The sequence below is a fragment of the Protopterus annectens genome, chromosome 9.part0 (assembly GCF_019279795.1).
Source record: "Protopterus annectens isolate FY-2018-M chromosome 9.part0, PAN1.0, whole genome shotgun sequence".
Taxonomy (NCBI): Eukaryota; Metazoa; Chordata; order Ceratodontiformes; family Protopteridae; genus Protopterus; species Protopterus annectens.
Genome location: NC_056743.1, coordinates 698,046,347 through 698,066,684, shown reverse-complemented (window position 1 = coordinate 698,066,684; position 20,338 = coordinate 698,046,347).

The window sequence follows — 20,338 nt, the reverse complement described above, 5'->3', positions numbered from 1 at the left end:
GTGTGTGTGTGTGTGTGTGTGTGTGTGTGTGTGTGTGTGTGTGTGTGTGTGTGTGTGTGTGTGTGTGTGTGTGTGTGTGTGGTTGGGACTGGAGTTCTTGGCTTGGCCACTCAGCTGAGATCTCAAATCTATAGCTGTGCAGTGGGGAGTCTTATTGAGGATCTGGAGAAAGAGAGAGAAACATGTCCCAGACTGACTGTGGTCTCTGTGTGCTCTTAAGGGGAAATTGCACTTTACTGTATGTGTACTTGTCATCCTTCCAGTGGATACATTCCCAACTGTTGCCAGTGGTCAGGATTGAGGCTGTTTGATTACTGGGCCAGTGGTGGGGCGTCACATATTAATTGGTGGCAGTGGTGGGATATCCACATATTAGGATTTAGTGGTGTCGATATTGAACTCCTGTAGCCTGTAAACAGTGATCACTGAAGAAGGTGTTTGTACTCTCAATCAGCCACACAGTAAACATTCAAAGTTTCATATCACATTAGTTTAATTTATTTTTTGTTAGCTTAGTTAGTCAGGGAGAGCAGGCAAGAATGTCATCAGAGGAGTATGGCAAGCTAACAAGGAGTGAGTTGGCTATGTGCCATTACAGAGGAGTGGTGCATGCCAACCTGACTAAGGCAGACATGATTGCAGCCTTGGGCACAGCTGTGTCACAGAACAGCAACCAGGAGGACAACCAGGCTGGCCTTGGAGATGTACAACTGACATGAAATGGACAGTTCACCCTTTCCACAGAGGACTTAAAAATCTGTCTGGAGTTAAAGAGACTTGAACTGGAGGCCAGACAGTTAGAACTAGAATCAGCTGAGAGACAGCGGCATTTCGAGGCTGAAGAAAAGGAGGAACAGATGGCACTAGAATCAGCACAGAGACTGAAACATCTGGAAGCTGAAGAGGGTGAAAGGCAGAGGCAACATGAGAAGGATATGCTGACTCTTCACCAGGATCATGGAGGTAATGGGGAAAGGAGCAACCACACCCCAGAAACAACAAAGGTCAGTAAATTTCTTCCACAATTTATAGAGTGGGATAATTTTGATAGTTTAATTCATACATCTCAAAGGGTTTGTCAACAGTATAATGTTGACCAAGGGCTCTGGGTATGGTTCCTAACCCCCTTACTCCATGGTAAAGCTGTAACTGCTATTTCTAAATTGTCTGATACTGATTGCTTAAATTATAATACTGTTAAAAATTGTCTGTTAAATTGTCTGTTAGAATGTTTTAACTTAACACCTGAAGCTTATAGAAAAAAGTTTTTTGAGCATAGACTCAAGGCAGATAAAAGTGTGTGTGAGTATATTGCTGAGTTAAGCACTTATTTTCATAGATGGGTCCTCCTCTAACCAATGCCTGTTTGGAGTTTGCATGTCCTCCCTGTATCTCCATGGGGTTTTTCCCATGTCTAAAAATACATGCTGAGTATTTTCATCTCAAACTCACTAATGAATGGAGCTCTGGGCAGCAGCACAGACTCTACATGGTGCCCTATAGGGGGAAGAGTTGTAAAGACCAACTGCTTTGGGCATCTGCTGTGGTGCACAGTATCCTCAAGATAGGGGAACATAGATCACAGATTGTGTGCCGTGGCAGGGCTAGCCACTCGGTGTAAAATGTGGCTCTAGGTGATTCAGTCATGTTGACTAATGTCACCAAAAATGGGCAGGGGTAGTTACCGGTGATAAGTGGGTTGAGGACCCGGCCTACTCTGACCCATGCCAGGGAGCCTTGCTAATGGTGGGAGGGGTATATGTGCCCCTATTGGCCAATGTGTGCCGCCATAAAGCCCAGCAACCCTGGGTCAATAAGCTACTGGCTGGCCAGTGTCTAGTTGCCCAGCCTGGGTTACTTGGGATAGCTCTGTTGAGCGAAAGCTGGACATAAAACCAACCAACCTGCCAAACATGAGCTGAGAATTGCTACGCTTAATGTAGGTTCACTGACAGGACGCAGCTTGGAAGTGGATGACATGATGATACGGAGGAGGCTGGACATGCTATGTATCCAAGAGATGAGATGGAAGGGCAGTGCAGCATAGCCATTTGGCTTGAGATCCAGAGTCTACTACTCAGGTGGAGGGCAAGCTAGAAATGGTGTAGGAATTGTGGTGAGAGAGAGGCTTCAGAAGGCAGTAAGGGATATCATCAGAATTAATGACAGACTCATGGCAGTCAGACTCCAGTGTAATGATAGGGCAGTATTCATAATCTCAACCTATGCCCCACAGCAGGGTTGTGATAGTGAGGAAAAGAGTGCATTCAGACAGTAGTTGCAGGACTTACTAGATAAAGCAGGACAACATGAATTAGTGTTGATAATGGGTGACTTGAATGCACATATTGGGACAGACAGAACAGGATAATGAGGACTGCCTGGGTCCACATGGGTAGGGCAACAGGAATAAAGATGAAGAAGCCATTCTAGACTTCTGTCTGGCAAATGGCTTGATAGTAGCCAACACATGGTTCAGAAAAGAGACAGTCACAAGATCACATACAAGAGTAGTCAACATGCAACTCAGGTAGACTTTCTCCTAGTAAAGAAAAGGCACTAGGGTAGAATCAATGATTGCAAAGTCATCCCCAGTGAAACTGTCGGCCCACTGCATAAACCACTATTTGCCACAATCAGCTGCAAACAGTGGTCAGAGAAGGCTCTAAGGTCAATAGAGACTAGGCTGAAGACCTGGAAGTTGACTGGGAAGAAAGTACAACAGTTCAAGGAATTACTCAGGGCTCTAGCACCCCAAGAAGAGGAGGAAATAGGTGGAGTTGAAGAAGAATGGGAGTGCCTAAAAGCAGCATGTGTTAGGACTACAGAAAAGGTATGTGGCCAAGCCAGGTATGGAAATAAGGTACATAAGGAAAGCTGGTGGTGGAATACAGAAGTCCATGAAGTCATCAAAAGAAAGAAGGAGTGCAAGAAGAAGTGGGAGACAGAAAAGACTGACCAGGCTAGGAAGAACTACTGGTTGGCTAACAAAGACACTAAGAAAGACATTGCAATAGCAAAGAATAGGGCATTGGAGGCACTGTACCAACTTCTAGAGAGTGACTCAATAAGGGGCATGAAGAAACTATATCAGTTTGCAATGCAAAGACAGAAAGATAAAGAAAATAGTCAGACACCCTTCATAAGGAATGCCAACAACAACCTGCTCACCAGTCCAGAGGACATCAAAGGCAGATGGAAGGAGTATTTCCAGCTGCTTCTGAATGAAAAAAAACCCCACAGAAGCTGTACTTCCCCAGAAACAGCCTACGATGAGAGAAGAAGAGGAGCCCACCCTAGAAGAAGTAAGAACAGCACTAAGGAAGATGAATTCAGGGAAAGCAGCAGGCTCAGATGAGGTCACAGCAGATATGATAAAGATGCTGGGTGAGATAGGGGAGAAATGGCTCCTGGGTGTACTAATAGTGTGGAGAGAAAGGCGTATCCAAGATGACTGGAGAATAAGCGTATCTGTGCCAGTGTACAACAACAACAAAGGGGAGATCCACAACTGTGGGCAGTACAGAGGCATCAAACTCCTATCACATTGCATGAAAGTCCTGGAGGGGGTAATTGATAAATGGATATGCAGAGTAGCAGAAGGTAAGATGGGAGATGAGAAGTTTGGATTCAGATCAAGATGCAGCACAATTAACCCAATGTTTGCAGTGAGACAGATGCTTGAGAAGAAGCTAGAGATGAGGAGAAAGTCCATGTGGGCATTCCTAGACTTGGAGAAAGCATATGACAAGGTCCCAAGAAAGCTGATCTGGGCAGTACTGTGATGGTTTGAAGTTCTAGAAACATTGGTAGAATTAGTGCAGGCTATGTACAGTGACCCAATGACTCAAGTATGAACAGTGTTCGGCCTCACAGAGGGGTTCCCAGTGAGAGTGAGTGTACATCAGGCTCAGCTCTGAACCCACTGCTGTTCATACTGGTGACGGTCTACATTAGCAAACAGGTTGAAGGGGATGGATCAACAAAGCTGCTGTATGCAAATGACGTGGCAGTACAGGCAGACTCTAAGCTAGAACTGCAGCAAAGGATAGGAGAATGGAATGCAAATCTGAAGGCACATGGGATGAAACTAAGCACAGATAAGACAGTGTTAATGGCAGCAAATTGGGGAAATCAGAAGAAGCTGAGAATAGAGATAGAAGCAAAGATAGTTGAACAGGTAAACAGCTTCAAGTATCTGGGAGGGGTAGTTGAGGAGTAGGGTAGTCTGAATGAAGAGGTCAAAGCTGGAATTAGAGTATCCGGTGTAGTCTATGACAGAAGAATGCCAAAGAAGCTGAAAAGTAAGGTGTACAAGACAGTGGTGCGACCAGTACTACTGTATGGTACAGAAATCTGGGCAGTAAAGGCAGAACAGCTGAAGAAGCTAGAGGTGATGGAAATGAAGTGCCTGTGAAAGGTGGTAGGATGTACACTGTGGGACAGATGATGAAATGAGGACATAAGAGAAGAAGCCAAAGTAGCTCCCAGTTGCAGAAAAGATCAAAGAGAACAGATTACAGTAGTTTTGGCACATGTGTAGAAAAGCAGAAGACAATCTGGTGAGGAAGATTTGAGACAGACAGGAAGAAGGTTAAGAGGAAGCAAGGGCATCCAGCAAAGAGGTGGATAGATTGTGTGAAAGAAGATCTGCGACAGTTAGGCATGAGTGTTGAAGAAGGCAGGAGTACAGCACTGAATCAACAGAGTTGGCAACAGTTAACACTATGCCCCGACCCCATGTAAAAAATTAGGAAAAAGAGGGGCTGATGATGATGATGATTTCATACATGGGTGAGTGGGTGTCAAGTCACCACTTATGAAGGGCTAGCAGACCTTTTGGTGAAGGAACAAGCCTTTAGCACTTTGCCTGAGGACATGAGAACCTGGTTACCAGATAGGAAATGGAATACTACAGATGAGTTGGTGAAGAAGGGAGACCTATACCTAGCAAGCAGGGCATTACTGCACAGGAAAGAGATGCTCAGTGCTGCTCATGGGTCTAAGGGAACCCATGGTGGGCAGGCTAAACCACCCCAACAGAGTCCAGGAGTAGTAGGGGAAGCAAGTAGTCCGGGTACATGTCCAGGACCAAGGGTTAAATGCTTTAAATGCAACCAGTGGGGCCATGTAGCATATAGATCCCCACGGAGGCAAGTGGGGGAAGAAAAGGTGGGAGAGCCTGTAAGTTGGAATGACAGAATGACACCAGAAAGTTGCCTGGAGCCAAAAAGGGTACCAAACTACCACAAGAGGTTATATCCTATCTTAGTAGATGGAAAAGAGGCCACTGGTAAATGACCTAACCATTGTGACATCTGTAATGGTTAAAATGGAGCCCTACTTGCTTGTGCAGTCTACTCCAGTCAGAGCTTTAGGAGGGACCCCATTCCAAATACCTTTGGCTGGGGTTCACCTTGACCAGAGGGTGGAAAAGGAAGCCAGCAAGTAGGTGTGTTTGAGGATATCCCTGCAGATGTCCTGATAGGGAATGATTTTGATAATGTAGTGCCATGTGTGCATGCAGTGACACACAGGCAGGCTTGGAAACAAGCATGTGGGTCTGGTAGCCTGGGAGTCACCCAGACAGACCGCAGACTTGAAGCCAGGACTGGTGTGATTGTTACGCCAGAGAGGGAACTACCCCATAGCGGTGAGACTGAAGATGAGCCACAGCTGCTAGTGGGTACTGATATTCCCTTGGACAGAGTGACTGCAAGAGCAGATGTGAGTGGTAGTACCCAGGCTGACAGTAAGGCACTGATTTCAGAGGATACCAGACTTCCTGAGGAAGGGGAGCTGGGAAGGGTTACAAAGAGGGAGTTTAGACAGGCTCAGCTCTCAGACCCTACATTACAAAGCCTAAGCGAGGTAGCCAGTGAGGCACCTGATATACAAGGGAAGGGGGAATCTGTATACTGGGACAAAGGGTTACTGTACAGAGAGTAGACCCGTGAGGCAGGGCTAGAGGGTGAGATAATACAGCAGTTGGTAGTGCCAATAGTCTACTGTCTGGCACTTCTAGCCATAGCCCATGATATTCCCTTTGCAGGTCATATGGGCATAAAGTATACAAAGAGACGTATTATGCAGAACTTTTATTGGCCTGGGATTTCCAGAGATGTAACAGGGTACTACAGGACCTATGAGTAGTGCCAGAAAGTAAGCAATGCAGGGGACAAGATAAAAGCTCCTTTGATTCCTTTGCCAGTGATTGAGGAGCCATTTCAGAGGGTAGCTATGAATATTTTGGGGCCTCTGAGCACCCCAAGTTCCACAGGGAAGAAGTATATCCTACTGATAGTAGATTATGCTACCAGATACCGTGAGACAGTGGCATTATCCTCCACTGAGGCAGAAAAGGTGGCAAATGCTTTGTTAGATGTTTTTAGCAAGGTAAGTTTCCCAAAAGAAATACTGACTGACCAAGGTGCCAGTTTTATGTCAGACATGCTGGCTTGTCTGTGGATGTATTGTGGGGTGAAGCACCTAAAGACCACCCATACCATCCCCAGACTAATTGTCTTGTTGAGAGATTAAACTCTACATTCAAGACCATGCTACGGCTATTTGCAGACCAGTTTAAGAGGGTGTGGGACAAATATTTGCCCCATCTGTTGTTTGCTTACAGGGAGGTGCCCCAGGAATCCACAGGTTTTTCACCCTTTGAGTTGCTGTATGGGTATAGGGTGAGGGGACCTCTAGATTTGATTCATGATGAGTGAGAGGGTGAGTGTGAATCTCACAAGGAGTCTGCTGTGGCACATATCCTAAACCTCAGGAGAAGGCTAAGGGATCTCATGGGTTGGCCCAGGAGAACCCGGCAGAAGCTCAACAGCAGAAAATGGTGTGGTATGACAGGAATGCTCGAGGTAGAGAGTGTGCTGTGAGGCAGCAGGTTATGGTTCTCATTCCTGTCATACACAACAAACTGCAGGCAGCTTGGGAGGGACCCTCTAAGTGGTAAGAAAGGTCAGTGATGTTAACTACATAGTAGAACTGCTAGGCAGGAGGCAGGGGCACAAATTGTACCATGTTAACATGATGGAAACTTACCATGATAGAGAGGCCCTTGTGCTAAGTATTGGCTGTAGGAGGCAGGAGGAGTCCTAGGGGGATCTATGGCTACAGGGAGCCAGCCAGGAAAATCCAAAATTACTATGGTGGAGACTAGGGTTGCATGCATACGATAGGACAGTGCCACACTGTACAGGAGTCAGCAATGCCAAGGTAGCTGGAATCTCAGGACAGGGAATGGGGTAATGTATTCCCAGATAGTCATCTGTCTCAAGCAACATTTCACAAGAGTCACTTGAAAAACTAGCTTGAGTCTTCGGGGGGGGGGGGTGTGACAAAGGGGAATACTGCCAGCCCATCTAGCTGAAATTTTATAAATAATCAAATGTCATTTGTGAATATCAACATGATTCATATGCTTGTGTTACAAATGTATTAGAACTGTATGTTGTCTGTATTATCAAACTGCTGGTACAGGAGTGTGTGTTGAAAGGGTTTGTAAAGTATTTAGCTTAAAAATAAATCCACAGTGTACCCTAATGGAAAAGAACAGAAATGTATATACACTATTGTAACTTTGTAAATGTATCTACGTTAACAGTGGAAACTGGAACATAAAAGGTTAACATGCAAAATTTCAGAAAAATAGTTGAAATAAAATTAGTTTATTACTGCGCCATAAAATATGTTTTCACTGCAGCAAGGAGACAGGATGTTTAAGATTAGAGAGCCTTCTGCATTGTCTTGTAAGTGTTTTATTGTTTTATGTCTTCCAGCAGCTGTCAAGATCTGACAGCTGTGTATTTTCACAGGGAAATGCTACACACTGGCAGTTTCTAGCAATGGGGATTTATCTTGGGAACTAAAGTCAGCTGACAAGAATTGATGTCATCCTGCAAGCTAACTCAGCAGCAATATTTTAAATATTAATTTAAGAACTCTGAGAGAGAGAGAGAGAGAGGGAGAGAGAGAGTATTCTGTATTTGTCTTTGACCTGACAACATCAGCTGGAAAACCCATTCACCAAACTTGCCTTGCTCTGTAAGTTAGTTAACTAGGGTACAGTAATTTATTTTAGACTATAGCTGAGCTTAATTTAGATGTTTTTCTTTATTTATTTGAGACTGTCCTGCAATGTTGTTTTAAATATTTCCTGTGATTTTGAATTGTGATGTAACTGTGATTGTTTACTGAGTATTTTATTGCTGTGTTATTATTTATTATTAAATATATTTAAACCTTTCATTGTGGCTGATATTTGTGAGACATTTAAGTTCTGAGAGTACTTACATATTTATTTGGTGACACTGTGGACCACTCCTAATAGCCTTGTTCTTGGTCAAACTACATTTGGCTTAATAGTAACATTACACAGTAAGGTTGGACACCCTTGGTTAAGGCCCTTATAGTAGCTGATAAGGAGTGGCTGGTGGTAGTCAAAACTACGTTATAGTCTGGGCAGAAGGGGGCATAGCTAGTAAACCTGTGCCAGCCTTTCCCAGGTGGGGGTGTGTGTAAATAAAATTTGAAAGAGTGTGTGTGTTAGCTACTTGGGCAGGGACATGAAGCATTAGTTGGACCGAGAGGGTGCTGGAGGTCTTGGCTTGGCCCCTTACCTGAGATCTCAACTCTGTACCTGTGCCAGTGGGGAGTTTTATTGGGAATCTGGAGAAGGAGAGAGAAACCACCCCCAGACTGATTGTGGTCTCTGTGTGCTCTTAAGGGAAATTGCACTTTACTGTGTGTGTACTTGTCATCCTCCTAGTGTGTACAGCCCCCACTGTTGCTAGTGGTGATGATTGAGGGTCCTTGATTACTGGGCCAGTGGTGGGGTGTCACACAAGGTTTCTCTCTTTCGGGTTTTTTCCATTTCTAGATCTGATAATCTTTAGCAGTTTTGGTTTGAATATAGTAAAACATGTGATCATACAGCTGTTAAAATGATTTAAGAGAAGAGTAAATGCAGGATTTGTAAATTGACAGCTAATGAATAACTACAAATATATATATATATATATATATATATATATATATATATATATATATATATATATATAGATATATATATATACACGTGTAAAATATATTTTAAATATTTATAAGCTGTTCCTCAAAGGAACAAATATAAATGCATGATATTAACAAACAGTCACAACCCTGAGTCTATTGCTGATAGATCTTTATGTATGATATTTCTGTCAAAACCAAAAGTTTATGAAACATAGAAAAATAAAATTAAATATATAAAACAAGTGAACTTAGATAATATAGTAGTTTCTTGTCTCCTGAAAAAATAATTTTCTAAGCTGAATACAAGTGGACAGCAGAACTTGAACACTGATGTTTACTGGTGAATAGCAACAGTGCACAATGAACAGTACAAAAATAAAAATTTAAACATGAAATATAAAATATAAAATGGTCATTAGACAGTATTTAAGTAAATCACTCAGCCAATAGTTTTATTTGAACTAGGCGGAAAAATAGCTCCCAAAGTAATGACACAGTTTCTTTCCATTTCTATCTTACAACTGACACTTATTAGTCGATGTAAGATCATGTTTTGCTATTCTGTCTGTGCCAACAAAGGAAAAAATAAGCGTAGAATGTTGTAACTAATGTTCATAGAAAACACTCCATTCCCTCTTGCAGTGTAAATCACTCAAATACGGTGATATACATTGTTTCGGTGGATGTGATTTTTACCCAATGCAAGAAGACCCGCAGGAGCAGACACCTTAATAAATTAGCCAGTCACTGTGGCATGTGATTAGTATTCTGATTTTTTAAATATGAGAGGTGTTAAATGAGGTAAACTGTTTGTATTCGCAAATAGATTCACAATGTACACAACTGCCCCGAGGAGCACATCCTATTTGGGGAATAGATGTTAGTGATCATTGCGTGGGCAATTTCTTAACCAATTTTTTTAAACCTAAAACATTTTATACCAGATTGCATTTACCACAAATGAATGTGACCTGGCTTGTCAATATTTGAGAGAAAAATTTAGGTTTGTTTAAAGTAGACTAATGTTTCTGTTAAATATTCCTGATTGTGACACTATTGTTACTATACACACCAACAAACCTAATGATATCTTCAGTATTAAATTGCTTTGTTTATGCATATACTGAAGAGTTTGTGACCAGTGAGTAGCCATTGTTCTATCAATTATTTCATTAACTAAATCTGTAAAATATAAATCATTGGTATTCAGATACTCAACAAAACATCTAAGGGCAGAAGGATCCCCTCTCCATAGCATGAAACAGTCATCCAAAAATCTGTGGTATAATTCCATAAAAGGTAAGAAATTGTTGGAGTCAGCACTGTAAATGATTTTTTTCAAAAAAATAAAAAAGAATTAAATAAATTAGCATAAATATAGAAAATGTTTCACCCACTGATGTACCCCTGAAATGCAAAAACATGACTCTTGAAAAAAAAAATTCTGACACTATCTTAAGTAGTTGGAGAGCCAAACCATCGACAGAATCATCATCTAGCCCACAGCCATTCACAAATTTTTCAACAGCTTGTAACCCTTTCTTGTGTGGAAAACCTATGTAGAATGACTGAATATGCCATGTATGTTAAGCCACCCCTATGTTTTCCATCAAAATTATAAACTCAGTGGTGTTGATAATTTTTGCAGTAAACTGATCTAGCAGTGGTTTAAGACAAGTCTGTAAAAACAGAAATAGTTACATTAAGAGATGCAGAGGTACTATAGGTTGGCCAGGAGAGGGGAAATCATTTTACGTATTTTTGGTAAAAGATAAAAGTGTTATTTATCTGGATCTGGAATAGTCAGTTGTTGCTGTAACTATGTAATCCCAGTTATTTTTTTAAATGTTAAAATATTGAAATGCATCATTGCTTCACTAAGTCTGCATACACTTCTCCAATTCATCCAAGGTTTCTTTTAGCTCACCTGTTAGCTGGATATGGAAAGTCCGCACAAAAGAAGCAAACAAATTCTTGTGGTGAGTTTTTTTTTTCTCAACTGTCTAATTTCATTAAAAAAATTCCAAAGCAGATGACTCAGCATGGACAATACTTCATGAATCACCCATAATTACTTCAATGCTTCTTTGAATTCCATCCACTTCTCCACAAAAAATGTGATGGGTATCTATACGAGAACCAATAAATAAATAAATAAATGTGTGTGTGTGTGTGTGTGTGTGTGTGTGTGTGTGTGTGTGTGTGTATATATATATATATATATATATATATATATATATATATATAATGACACAACTACAATCTACAGTGTAATAAACTAATAGCCAGGTTCTACCATTAGGTTTATTTCCCCTGGCACCTCAGCAAAAAGCCTTCCAGGGAGGATAACATATAATACTCACAATTCACTTAAATGCCCATTAAGGAGCACCTTAGAAATATAAGGGGAAATAACAAGGATAGCCCTTTAGCAGTTCATTTTAATGCTATACATAACTCAGAATATAATGTACAAGTCATGATTTTAGAGCAAGTTAAAATTTCACCCAGGAATGCGGATTACATGAAAAAATATCTACAGCAAAAATAAAGTATATTTGTATTAACGCTTAATATCTTGTGCCCTAATGGGTTAAATTCTAGTTGTAATAGGAAAATGTTTCCAAAATAGGTTTAGTTAACTGAGTTTAGAACTGTCAGGAGAGAATGCAACTGATTCTGAGTATAAGAATAAGTCTAAGGTTGGTTTCACTAGTTTTCTTCTTAATTTTTATATTAGCCAGGTGCTAAGTCATCTAAAACTGGTGCTTTAACCGGTGTGCAGTTGTCTTTAGCCTGATTAATTCCTTCCAGAGAATTTGATTTAGAAGGGTTTAACTTTAGAGACTTGTTATATGAAGCTGTAGGCAGTTTAAAAGAAGCAGTAAACTGAAATAGACACTTCCCATTTGTGTTGTGTAGAAAAAGACAGTACAGCCTGATTTTCTAAGCCTGTAATTTTGTTGCCTAATGATAAATCAGTAACAACAGTACCAATGAAGTCACTCAGCCCTATGACTGATTGTTTCCTGACAGTATTAGACTAATAACTGCAATGATTTAATTTATGTGGCCTAAAAAACACCTTTCCTATTTATCTAGGATATGAGTAATTGTAATTTGTGCTGCATTTTTAAGTTAGTTTTCTAAGTTAGTTTTGTTTTATCCTGACAATGTTCCTTTTATATTGACTTTCAAGTGAAATAAATTGACTGTAATATATTTAATCCAGTTGATTTTAATGGTTTTCATGTTTTATAAAGTGAAATACAAAGTTTTTTTTAACCTTTGTTTAAAATTAGTCTGTATACGGAGGTATATTGTGTCTCCTCTCAAGTATTCCTCCAGAAGGCAGTGATCTGTTAACCTTGACAGATCAAATTTTTAAGTGGCATGGGGAGTTAGTGATGAATGAGAGTAGAAATCCTTCTTTTAGTAAAGTATTATCAGAGAGACTGGTTGAGATAATTTGCAATTCCACCACATTGTTCAGAATTTGTCTGGATATCAGCCACATGTCTAACTGAGAAATTATACTCTGCTTGGGAGCTGGGAAAGTATAGTCCTGAGTGTTTGAATGTAGATTCTCCAACAGTCTATCAAGTCCAGCTATGGTAATGTTGATTTCATGGATTTGTCATTTTGGGTAGTATGTTGGGATATTGTACTGTCAGGTAACATAGTTATGGAGGTACCATAAAGATTTGTACTCTGTCTAGGTCTGTTCTCTCACCTCATAAATCTATTACTCACTCTCAAAGGAGGTAAATGGCTGAAACAAATAACAGACATATAAAAGATTTTAATAATCTCTGATATTGGCTTAGAAGTGATATGCTTACAGTTAATACAGCCAAACCAAAACCATGCTTGTTGTAACCTTGATATGTTGCTCTAAATCTTCCCCATTAATATTCTAAACATAAAAGGAAATTCAGTAAGCCCACGTGAAAGTAATAAAATACGTGGGTATCTGAATGAACCCTCTCCACAGCTTTAATTATCACACTAAGTCAGCCATCTGTGACATACAAACTCAACTGAAACTTTACTTTAAACTCACTGAATTGCTTACAACCCTAATTATTTTGCAAAACAGCTTTCCAAAGCAGAGTATTCATTACTAGTAATTATCCTGTTCTCCTCCAAAAACTCCTGATTTGATTAAAGTGCTCTAAAAATGTAAATTTATAACATTTGCAGATCATAAACGGCATTACTCAGATCATTTGTAACACAACCTGGGTACCAACAGCAGAAAAAAGAAAAACTTTCACGTGTTCATTTGAACTTTTAAACTTGCATAGCCAAACTATTGTCCTCTGACAACAAATTAACTAAAAGCACCTTTTCAACTTTGAGACACAGAGCGATGAAACCATAACTATAGTTCAAGTGCTCTAGGACTGATTGGTAGCCTGGACATTGGAGGATCTAGCGAAACGGGAGAAATGTCAAGGCTGTATCTGCTCACCTGTCTCAGAAGGGAGACATTTGGAGCTCATGCCCTGTGTTCATACTTCGTGTTAGGTTTCCTGTTGGAGACTGGAGAACACTCTAAGACCCCTAGTTTTCCAGGACTTTGACTGTTGGTATTGGTCCTGAAGTCCTTGGTAATAGCAAGGCAGCAGGGGAACTCTATTTCAAGGATCTGTTAATCAGTTATGATTCATGTTCTGATTGACACCCCTTAGGAAAGTGGTCAGAGAGAGAATCTGTTTCCATCTCAAGAGGTGAGAGACCATCACATCAAACACTGACACTAATGTTCTCCAAGAAGGGCTGACCCAGACAAAGAGCCATGGACTAAAGTATAGGCCAAGAGGTGCATAACGGTATAATTCAGGAAGTCAGACATACCTGGCAACTACCATATTGAAAACAAATCTGTAAGACTTGACCCAGTAGTCAGGGACTTGGGGATGCACATACACACTAATCTAGCATTTGACCATCAAGTGTCTATGCTAATGAAGAAATCATTCTACATTATGCAACTTATAAGTAAAGGTGTGGTGTCTAGGTCCAAGGAAGTCATTGTTTCATTGTATTCAGCATTCATCAGACCTATCAATGAGTACACTGCCCCTTCTGGTATGTACCTAACCAGGTACATCCAGTGATTGGAACATCAATGGAAGTTCCTCACTAAAAGAGCACAGGTTGTAAATAACATGTCCTATGCATATTACCTCAAAGCCATATCCCTGTACTTTGTCTCCTATAGGCTGTTGAGGGGAGATTTATGCCTGGCATACAAGGCATCAATAGACCCTACTCTGATGGACCTCATGCACAGCTGCAAAACAAACAGCTCTAGAATTACCCATTCTAAAAACTTGAACATTGCCTGTGATACAAGTAGGACCTAAAGGAGAGAGGTAGGTATCCCAGAGACTATCCTTTCTCTGGAACAGGCTCCTCACTCATGTGAAGCACAGTTCCTTCCTAACTCAATTCAAATGTTTTTCGGACAAATGGATGTGGAACAGGAGGTTCATCCCTAGTTTGGCATTTGTGTCTCTAATGGACACAGACAGCCTATAAATCTTTCATCTCCCAAACCCCTGTTTACATTGAACTAGGTACCAGAACTTATTAGAGATTTGGGATGCAGGCTTGGTTTAGAAAGGCCCCATTGGTCATTAGCATAGTACACACCGATAAACCTATAATCTCGTATGAGAAAATCACACAAACAATATGCAACTAAATATTAACTTAAGTACACTGAAGTCATCACTGTGACTTACCTTACCAGTTGTGCCAAGCACACAAATGCTGGATTATCACTCATCGTAACAATAAAGATCAATAAACCACAAACCAAAACAGTATTTTTTAGATAAGCTCTGGATTGTCCTCTTTACTGTCTGTGTGAATTTATAGCTGAATAGGCCCCATCCCTTTCTAACAATAAACAGTGAAAATCAGAGGTAAAACAACAAAATACAGATTAAAAGAACTTCCTTTCTACAGGCTATCCCTTTCTTTCTGGTATGCATCCCAGAGACTAGCCCTTATCTGGTGCAGGTTCCCCATCCGTGTGAGACAGAATTCCTCCTTAACTCAACTCAACTGATGTGTAACTTAGACAAATGGATAGGGAACCAGAATTTCACCCCTGGTTTGATACCTGTATCTCTAATGGACACAGGCAGCCTGTAAATGGTTCATCTCCTTGGCTCCTGCTTGTAAATGTTTCATCTACTAATCACCTGATTATACTACTAAGGGTAACAGAGCTTGTCAGAGATTTGTGATGCATGGCTAGGCTCACAAAGGCCCTAGTGGTCATTAGCTTAGTACCCACCTATGACTCTATCTCCCTATGAGGGAGATAGTAGCTGAAGGTCATACCTTATATTTTTGTATCCCCTACCCCGTGTCATATCTTGTCTTCTGGATGCACCATACACACAGAAAGTGTGTCATAAGTTAGGTTTTCAGTCTCTGCATCCAAAGAGCCATCCATCCCTGAAGACCACTTGAGAACCATCTGTTTATTCCACGTTCTTTTGGTACTAAAGAGAGCAAGGGAGTCTTAGACACAACCACCATCTGAGCAACCTGATCCTTTTTATAACAAAACAACATTTCTGCACATTCTCATTTAAGTCCATCACGCCTCTCCTTTACAAAAGAGAATGCCTGTCATTCTTTATCCTCCTAAATGCCTACCTCATGCCATTTATATATGAATTCCTTGAAAGCTTTTTCACCTCTATGCTTTATAGCAGATCGAAGAATGCCGTCTTTTTTTCCTCAAGAAAATGGCCTTAATCCACAATAGTTCTTCATATTCTGAGTTTGAAGATGGCATTTGTTCTGATGATTACTACAAAAGCTGCACTTGAGATTTATCCAGTGGACTCAAGACACAGTTGGCCCATGACTCTCTAGAAGATGTGCAATCCTTTGTCGGTCTATGAGGGCTTTTCACAAAGATGACAGCTGGTGGACCTTTGTTGTACACCTTCACTCAAGCCATCCCTTTGAGGAAATAAAGCTCAGTAAAGGTCAGAGAATTGGAGATAAGGAAAACATTGTGCATGATCTGTACAGAGCTGAAAACAAAGTCAAGTCTTGCCTTTGAGGAAATAAAGCTCAGTAAGGGTCAAAGAGGTCATAGGCATTCAAGAGTCCTTGAAGAAGAGAAATATATTTGTATTGCTCATTGAAGACTCAAGTTTGTCTACTGTTGAACCAAGAATTGCGTTCCAATCCACCCTACGTCTCTGTACAAGGTGCACATATAGAAACTGACATAATGGGATGAGATAACACAGGACTGTACGTTCCACAGTAAGAAGTCTACCCTCCAGATCCCTCTTTGCCCAGGACATCCAAAATAAAAAAAAAATTGTTTAAATTTGTATTGATACCCCAAATCATCGGTTGAGAGTCCTGAAGCAAAAATGGAATGAACCAATTTCTTAAAGGATCAAATTGCGAAGGACAGGTGTATCTCTTGCATTACGTAGACACTGCTGCTTTTGTTATAGAATAGTTTTGCTCTTGATAATTACCTGTAGACTATGCGTATTCCAAAATGAAGTAGTAAAATCTACCATTGTATTATCTCTGATAAATAAGTAGCAGCCGAAGTTCATATAATACCAGTAGAATTTAGTACCACCTCAGTCCCCAAACAAGCTTAAAAAATGTATATGGCTACTTACATTCTGAGCATCCCCCACCCCCAAATTTTTTGATGTCACTTTAAATTGCACAGTGAAATTAAGACACCATTAGTCAGTAGCTTTCCAGCCTCCTAATCTTAAAATCATTTATTAAAGCCAGGTGAAAACTATGTAACTCGAGTAAACAAAACAAAATTCTCCCCACACCAACAAAGAAAATCTATTGACTAAAGTTTATACATTGGTATTTATTTTTTTTATCTAATTTATTTATTTTTTTCTGCATGTATTTGTTAACCAAGGTAGAATGCTGATCCAGTTAGATCACGTTCAGGTTCAGCCATAATGTATAAAGCGAAACGCACACACACACACACACACACACACACACACACACACACGCGCGCGCGCATATAAAGTGATATTCATAGTTCACAAAAACATGAAATGTACAGTGCAGATAGTGGTAGTTGCAAAATTCACAACTATTTACAAACCATCAAAAGTACAATGTCAAATAAGAGCAAAGCGCACGGACATAGAACAGAAGTGGTATTTGTTAAGTAAATAATATCTGAAGATCAGTACATTAGCATAGTATAGCTAAAATGGAAACTTCTGTGACTAGCATTTTGTAGTCTGACAAGAGGGGGTTGTAGCTGGAGCATTTCAAAGCATATCCCTCAACTATACAGATTTTTGCAGAATGTCCAGACTTTTGCCTCATATTTTTGGCCCGTTTTTTTATAAAATTGTGGTTTTCCGGCTCATTAGGGGCAAATCATTAGAGACTGAAGTTAGAAAATAATGACAGACATTTGAGTTTCAGACTTCATACCCTTCAGAAAATTCACGCTAATGCAAAACCTGTTATCAAGTTAATACGTTTGTAAGAGCAATAGTTAAAAATTGTCCCTATTTTTGATCCTTTGCCCAACTTTTATTTATGGCTTTCTCCAGGTTTCTTGCACTAAGAGGTTGAGAGGTATGTTTCAAAGTCAAAGTCAAAGTAAACTTTAATGTCATTCAGATCAACAAATGCAATGTATCACTGGATAAAATTTTATTACTTCAGGCTTTTGTGCGTTGAAAAACAGTTTTCAGAAGAGGATGAAGGAAGCATATAATGAAAGAAATTCTAGACAGTGCAGATATAAATACACACAAAAATAATTTACCCACCATTGTTTTTAACATATGAGAGCAGTATAGCATAATTCACAGTTCCTGTTATTGTGCAAGTAATAATTTAGTTCAGATTGTATAACTTAGATAAATAGAATAATTTAATTCTATGACAGTAAAGACAATTATATTGCACTTTTGGTGTTCTTGCGAACTGATAGAGTGTTGATATTGTTAAGGTTAGTTGTTCAACAGTCTGATCACTTGTGTAAAGAAACTATTCCTGAATCTTGATGTTCTACTCCCGATGTTTCTGTATCATTTCCCTGAAGACAGGAGGTGGAACAGTCCATGTATGGGATGATACTTGTCTCTTGTCAGTTTCACGACCGTGCCATAGCATCTGCAAGAGTAACTGTCCTGAATGAACTGGTGGTTCTGTGTTCTAACTTATGTTTTCTTTAGTAAAGCATTCACATTTAGATTGTTTGAAGAGATAAGATTTTAGTTCTTTCCAGAAGATTAGACAGGAAATGGTGTTTTGGGATGCAAAACTTTAAAATTGATTTATCACTTGTAACATTGGCAAATTTACAGTCATATAAAAGCAATCACACTATAATTAAGACAAAATAATCATTTTACTTCACATATATTGCTATATATCATGTAACCTAAACAACTTTAAATAAATTATTAAATTCCTGCCCCTTTTTTTAAACAAGAAACATCTTTATTCAGCCATCACATACTACACAGGCAATAATACATTTATATAAATGAAAACAAACCACACCGACACAATCCAAGTTGCAAACATTTTACATCACAAACCATACTGACACACTCCCAGTTGCAAACATTATACGCCACTTATAATCTGCCCGACCTTTTTCAGTCAAACATTACATAGCTCATTTAAGTCCTGCCTTCTTTTAAACCTCATTCTTCCCCTGTATGTATTGTTCCCACAATTCCCATTTTTCCTATTTAGTTTGCTTCTACCCTTTTCTAAAAAATTCAGTTCCAGTTGTTTTATCTCTGTTATTATATTCACTACTTCTAGTATAGTTGGTTTAGATTTTGATTTCCATTTTCTAGTAATTGCTTTTTTGGCTGCCACCATTATTAAACACAACAAGGCTTTACCATGCCTAGGCAATGGGGGAGGGGTCATTGCGGAAAAAGGATGTTCTGTTCCCTTTAGTCTTGTGTGTGGGGTAGAGAGGTTGGGTGTGTAGGAGGTTATCCTGGTGTGTGGGGTACAGAGGTTGGGTGTGTAGGAAGTTATTCTGGTGTGTGGAGTACAGAGGTTGGGTGTAGGAGGTTAGTCTGGTGTGAGGTGTACAGAGGTTGGGTGTAGGAGGTTAGTCGCATGTGTGGGGTACAGAGGTTGGGTGTAGGAGGTTAGTCTGGTGTGAGGGGTACAGAGGTTGGGTGTAGGAGGTTAGTCTGGTGTGTGGTGTGCAGAGGTTTGGTGTGGTAGGTTAGTCTGGTGTGTGGGGTACAGAGGTTGGGTGTAGGCAGGTAGTCTGGTGTGGGACATACAGAGGTAGGGTGTAGGGGGTTATTATCATGTGTGGGGTAGAGAGGTTGGGTTTTAGAGGTTAGTCTGGTGTGTGGGTACAGAGGTTGGATGTAGGAGGTTAGTCTGGTGTGTGGTATGCAGAGGCTTGGTGTGGTAGGTTAGTCTGGTGTGTGGGGTATAGAGGTTGGGTGTAGGTGGTTAGTCTAGTGTGGGGCATTCAGAGGTAGGGTGTAGGGGGTTATTCTCATGTGTGGGCTACAGAGGTTGGGTTTTAGAGGTTAGTCTGGTATGTGGGTACAGAGATTGGGCATAGGAGGTTAGTCTGGTGTGTGGGGTAGAGAGGTTGGGTGTGAAGGAGGCTAGTCTGGTGTGTGGAGTAGAGTGGTTAGGTGTGTAGGAGGCTAGTCTGGTGTGTGGGGTAGAGTGGTTGGGTGTGTAGGAGATAATGGATTTGAGGCTGCATGGGGTTTGCCTCCTAGTGAGTCTGGTGGCATAGAGGGCAAAGACTCCATGTTTAATAGTTTAAATGTTATTCAGTCTAGAAGAAGGGTAATCTTTTGGGGAATTGCTAGCCAACTGGTTTTATCAATAGTAATGCAGTGGTATTCTTTCCTGGTGGGTATGGTTATGAATCTACAGGAGATAGGTCAGAGGAGGAGGGGACAGGTTCCTTTTTTGAAGAGATGGCAGTTAAGTGGAGAGCATATTTGAACTGAGGGAGGAGAATGCCTTTGCCTATAGCGACCCTACTCTGGGAGAAGAGCAGGTGTAAGATTTTTCTTGCCTAGAAAACAAGCTTGTTTATTTAACTTTCAGTCCTAGGATATGATATTGGAAGTTGAGGGAGTCTACCTAAACTCTGTTCACCTGGATATGCTCTATTTTTCCTTTGCTGTTATGTATGCTAGACCATTTCCAGAAGTGCTTTGTAATCACTGGTTAGTACCAAACAGCACTGTTTCCATTTTTTTTTTTTTTTTTTTAAGAGTGAGAGAGCTTGTTTTGCAAAAGCCAC